Raw genomic sequence first — 6,293 nt, 5'->3', positions numbered from 1 at the left:
GTAAAAAAGAAAGGGCCAGAAAAGAGAAAAGATTATAGACAATCAATCATAAATGAAATGGGAGCTGCCAAGGATCTTAAATGTTAAAGGAGATATAAGGTAATGGAGATGGACATGGTGCGAAGGACTTACCTCAGGGCAGGCATATGATGATGATGATAAAGAACGATAATCATGCCTTTAAATTATTTGATATTCAAGATATTTAAGCCCGGAAATTCAGGAAAATTAATTAAAAAACTTTGGAGGGGAAAATACACATTCCTATTCTGAATTGTACTGATTAAATTTCTACTTTCATTAATTATCCATGTTAGTTCTTAATCTTTCACTTTGTGTGTCCATTTAACTTCTTCAGTCTCCTCCATGCCCACAACCCATACCTATTCCCAAAAGTACAAATTAAGTTGTTGTTCTGCATTACTTTTCTTAGTTTTATTATGTTAGTTTGTTATCTATAGGATTTTTGCGAACTGCTTTTTATTGACAACATCTTTTTCTGAAGGCCAAACCATATTTTAAAGTAAGAAAATAGATTTTTAAAAGATCTACTTAAAAAAATTATATTATTAAAAAATTATTTGTTGACTGAAATGTTTTTAGGGTGGTATTTTTTTATTAAGTAGGATTTATTATTTTTAAAAATTTAATCTGTAATTAATATACTTAGTTGAACTTCGTGGAAGTTTTCCGTTTACCAATTATTTTTGTCTTACAATGATGCAATTTCATTAAAAACCAGAACATGATTTTTTCCTACAGACTTTTACTACTAAAACGAAATTTTATGTAAAATATACTCCATAACATAAGCAATTAAGTCTTATTAGAAAATTTTCAGAAAATCATCACTAAACATTATTTTCATTTGGAGAGAGCAATCTATTCACTTGAAAAAAAAATTGTAATTTCAGTTAAGACTAAGGAATGAACAAAAATGGTTGAATACCTATGTTATATCTCTCTTGATACAAAAGGCCAAAACATAAAAATAAAATTAAAAAACCTTTCAGTATACATTTTGTAATGTAGCAGTAAATAAATGAATGGTTAAACTATTTTTCTTACTTAAATATATAGTAATAAAAATAACATTTATTTTGTTAATTAATTAGTAAATTTAATTTTTGTAATTGTAAGTAGAGGTTTTTCTATTAGGGTTATTTACACCATAATTAACTGGCTTACACTATTTGCTTTCCTAAATTTAAATGGAAAATATTTTTTTATACTTAAACGATTGCATTTATATTTAAACAACTGAAATATATTTGTCCTTTTCCTCATTTCGAATTCAATTTATAATTAAAAACCATCAATTACTGCCCTTCAGTTATTTATATTAGTTGTCTATCTTTTTTTTTTTTTGGCTTTTTAACTGAATAAGCTTATAGGCCTACATATTAATTCAAATTGATTGATGTATTGGTTAGTCAATGTTTACACGAACTCTTTTTACTGTAATATAATTTATATAAAAATTTACTGTTGAGATTAACATTTAACAAATAAAATTAAAAAGGAAAAAGGGATTGCCATCTAATGGATATAACTATGTTAGCTTTAGTTTTATTTTAATGAAAACCACAAATAAACGAATATAAACGTATTTCCAAAAATTAAGGTTTTATATGTATACATATATATAGTTATATATATATATACAGGTGATATTGAAGTATGAAAATAGCTTTATACTGCATATCTGAGAGTTATTTAGAGACAGAAAAAAAGGGGGTTCTGTATAGTTTAAAAAAATCTGCATTATGTTGGGCGTTTTATTTTTTCGCCATCTTGGATCGGCCATATTGAATCAAACTTAATTTTTTTAAACAGAAAGGTGGACGTATGACACATGATTTCGGTTTAAAAGTTTACAAGAAAAACAATGGTGAAATCCGTTTTTCTGTTCATGCCTTCGTTATCGAGTTATAGGCATTCAAAGTTGCAATGATAAAAAAATCGTGTTAACAATAAAACGAGTTAAAACGCTCTCCATGAACAATTTTATTGCATTTTACATTCATAATGCATACAATAACGTACTTTAAACAGTGCTACAATATTGATGATAATAATAAACAATCTATATAAATAAAAATGTAAATGTTCGTTTGTTCAAAATCTTAAATCTTCAAAAGTTCTTCACCTATTGCTTTGAAATATATTGCTTGAAAACACGGCCAAGGGTACCCTTGGCCGTGTTGCCAAGGGTACGTCTATATAAAATGTTTTTAGTAAAAGAAAGAAATTCTCACTTAATTATCAAATAATGATTTCCCGATTGTCTGTTCATTCGTGATACTACATAGATTTATAATAGTACCATCATATGCAATAAAAAGTCAGGGTAATTTAATTTACAAGAGTTTAGGATAAGAGTAGCCTCGAGTAATAATAAGGGCTTAATAACCAGCTTCCATTACTTTAAAAGAATATATTATTAAAAATATGGCTGAAACTTTATATTCTACTATATCAATAACTAATACCAATACATTCCACTTGTTGGGGTCTCATGAACTGATTTTATAAGTTCAAATGGCTGGTTCAACATAACACACAATCTCGGATATGGATAGTGAGATATTTTAGGAAATTGTAATCTGTTGTACGGCTTGAGAGGTGTAAATTTTGTAGCAATAAATATTTAAGCTGGTCAGTATAAAATCATTGATTTTAGAAACTATAGATATTTTGTGCTACAGGAGAGCTATAAGGTGTCTAAGTGGGTTTGCTTGTTCTATGCTGCCGTTTCTTCATGGATATGAAAACTTTTTTTATTTTTATCATGAACCTCTTTATGTTATCATTGATCTCATCTTTTTCGGTTTGATTTTCACGGGTCTAGGTCAGGATCACACATATTAAATATCTCGGGATTTTGGGAACCTGTAGAGTGGATAAATCCTTGGTAGTGCTATGACAAAAAATATTAATAATATTATTATTTGAGTTCAACTAAAATAGAATGTAAAAGAATAAAGTAAGAACTTTTTAATTTTTTACTGTTAAATTATGAACAATTAAAAAAATTAAAATGATAAAAATTATATTATATTTGTTTTTAAAAAAGTATAATAAATCTAAAAGTAATTAAAAAATAATAATAAAACTTTTTATTAAAAAGTTCAATAAAATTTAATAAAAGTTTTTATTAAAATCAGTATGCTGTTCGCATAAAGATTGTCATTTTACAATAAGGAAATTCTTACATAAATAAATAAATAGATAATAGTACTTTTATTTCAAAGATAATATGCACGACGAGTAAAAAAATAAAATCTAATTTTCTATTCTTTCTTCAGATTTCCTGTTTATTTTAATTTTCTTTTTTTATAATTTACTCGGCTAATTGATACATTACCTCAATTACAACAGTTGATGGTCACATTAGACAACGTGGTCCTCAACACGTCTACTCGTAATATATATACATATACTCCTTTAAAACTGCAGGAACATAATTGTTCATACATAAGAAATTTATTTTCAAGAAACAGTATTCTTTTCGAGTTGTTTGGCTATATAAATTTAATCATAACTACTTTTCTAGCATTGTAGATTGCATTTACAAAATCTTGATTATCTCTTAATTACTACTTACGTAGAAAATTCCCATACAATTTTGTAAATGTAGAATTATATTGAGAATAATATTCTAGTTTTAGAAAGCAATCACTATCTCTCTTTTTGTATCATTTATTAAGGTAAATGGATTTATTTTCAGCAGTCTTATCAGTGATTCAAGGAGAATTATGAGAGTATTACTCTCATAATCCACCTTGTAACACCTTTGGTAACACACAATTGCTTGTTCTAACATAGGATGAATTGATGAAAAATAAAATAGTCTTGTTTGTTGTTTAAAAAAAAATTCTGATTTATATGTATGTTTAGGATACAAATTAATATTGTACTTCTGTAGTAGCAAAAGCGAAAGTATTTTCAGGCCTTTTTTATAAGATTCCTACAAAAAGTATTCTTCTACCAAAGAATATAAATGTTTAGCCATAGCTAATTGCTTTAAAATGCAACTGTCAAAAGTGATCAGAAAAGCGGTCCACTTTATGTTAACGTAAAGAGGTTTTTTGCAAACAAAGGTTCCAGGTCGTGAATACTTGTCAGCACTCAAAGTTGATTCATATTCGTTGTTTCATAAGTAATGTCAATTTTATAAGTAGGTTTGCTATTGAGCTTCTAAACTGAAATAAGTTTTCTATTAATATAAACACAATTTAGGACCCAAACCAGATCCTTGCTACACGCCTCTTAACAAAATACACTGAATTTTGTGCTCTATCAACTCTGACAATTCAACACACCTTAAAAAGTCATGATGTAGATCACGCAGGTAGTAAACCCGGTATATCTAACAGATTTAATTTTTCAAACAGTGAAGAATATCTAAGTATTCTTCACAAATTCGTCTGTTTGGTGAGGTTCTTTTTATTCCTTTTCTATTAATATCAGTGATAATATGGATAGAATTACATAACATTAATTCTGCATTTAGACATTCATTTAAACTCAACAAAACAGTAGAAGAATTGATCTGTTATGGAAGGAATGCTTGTCTATAAATTTATTTGAGGATTCTGTTTCCGTTATAATGAACTAACATTTAGGCTAAAATTGAAATCGGGTAAATCTTAGTCTTAATATCTTGTAATAAATAATGTAGTAAATTAGTAATACACCTGATTAAAATAGTAATACACCTCAATAAAGTATTCTGATAAGTTTAAATCTATTTGCAATGAAAAAAAGATAAAAAGAAAAATGAAAAAGTAATAAATAAAAGATTTTTGATAAATTTACTTTTTACTTCTTGTAAAAACGTTTTTGGGGGATGACATCTTTACAAATAAGGAAAAATTCTTATATTTATTTTTAGGTGCTTTACCAAAGTAAATCAGTTGCAATACAAAATAAAGAATGGCAGAAATGAAGATTTAAAAAATGTAATAAAGAATAAGGGTGAAAATTATATAGATAAAAGCCATAAAGAAAAAAAGAATCTAAATTGCCTACATTTTAATTATCAGTAAAATCTTTACGAAATTCCTGTAAAAATTTATTTCGTATATAAAAATAAGCAAAACAGTTTCAAATAACATATCTCATCCACAAAAGAAGAGTCCTGGTTGAAATAAAGAAAAATTAAAAGTAATGCATGTAAAGGAATATTGTAAAAAAAAAATATCATCAGAAGAACAATCGCTTTACAATATTTAACAGAAATTATCTAAAACTATGGATGCTTTCATTTATCTTCCTCTAAAATATGTTATAGAATCCAAAAATTCCATTCTAAGAAAATAATAGAAAATCATCTTCATTAAAAGTAAATCAAATTCCCACTTTAAGATTTCAAAATATAATTTAAATAAAAGAAATCCTTTTTAATTTTTAATAAAATAAGATATATATGAAAAAACCGCTAGAGATGTGTTTTTATTAAAATTCTGAAGTCTGCCTTCAAATTTTACAAGTTTTCTAAATAAATATTATTAAAAATTATTATTACGTTAAATTATGTAGTATAATTTTAATTCATATTAAATTTTTCACAGAGTAAAATGTATGGGCGAGGAAATGCTAAAAAGTATTTTTGAAATCTAGAATTTAATTTAGGTTTGTAGTTAAAAAAATGTGTAAATAAAAGAAGTTTTATGATTTTTAACATTTCTCTCTATAAAACTTATAATAGAATACAAAAAACTAAATTTAATGTAATATTACATAGTCTATTTTTAATTTTTATCATAAACTACATCTCAGAAGTGAAAGTTTCGCAAAATGATTTACAGTAAAATGAAAATAAATGAAAATACAGTAATGATTTTAAAGTTTTAGATTAACAGTTAAAAAAAAAATTTAAATTATAGAAACTAAATTTTTTTAAAATGTAATTTAAAAAACATTTACAATAAACAAAAACATAAATGGAACAGTAAAACATTACACTCTTTTTTATTAATACTGCATCTTTTAAAATATCTCAATTATTTATTAATGAATTATCTAAAACAAAAAGATATGGTAAGGTAGAAATCAATTATTATTAGACCGAAAAAAGATTATAAGGAAAAGCAGTGTTATTTATATTACGAGAAAGAATATATAGTGTATTGCTTAAATAAATATACTCTTCACTATCTAAAAGCAGCATCGTGTTAAATAAATTACATGGACGTATATTTTCTTTATTATTATTTTAAAAAAAAAAAAAACTATAATATGAAACTAGCACTGCATTAGCTGTCAAGATGTTTGGTGGGGAACTTACC

This window comes from Lycorma delicatula, chromosome 3 (genome assembly GCF_047948215.1).
Source record: "Lycorma delicatula isolate Av1 chromosome 3, ASM4794821v1, whole genome shotgun sequence".
NCBI classification, from domain to species: domain Eukaryota; kingdom Metazoa; phylum Arthropoda; class Insecta; order Hemiptera; family Fulgoridae; genus Lycorma; species Lycorma delicatula.
This window is presented reverse-complemented; position numbering follows the sequence as displayed.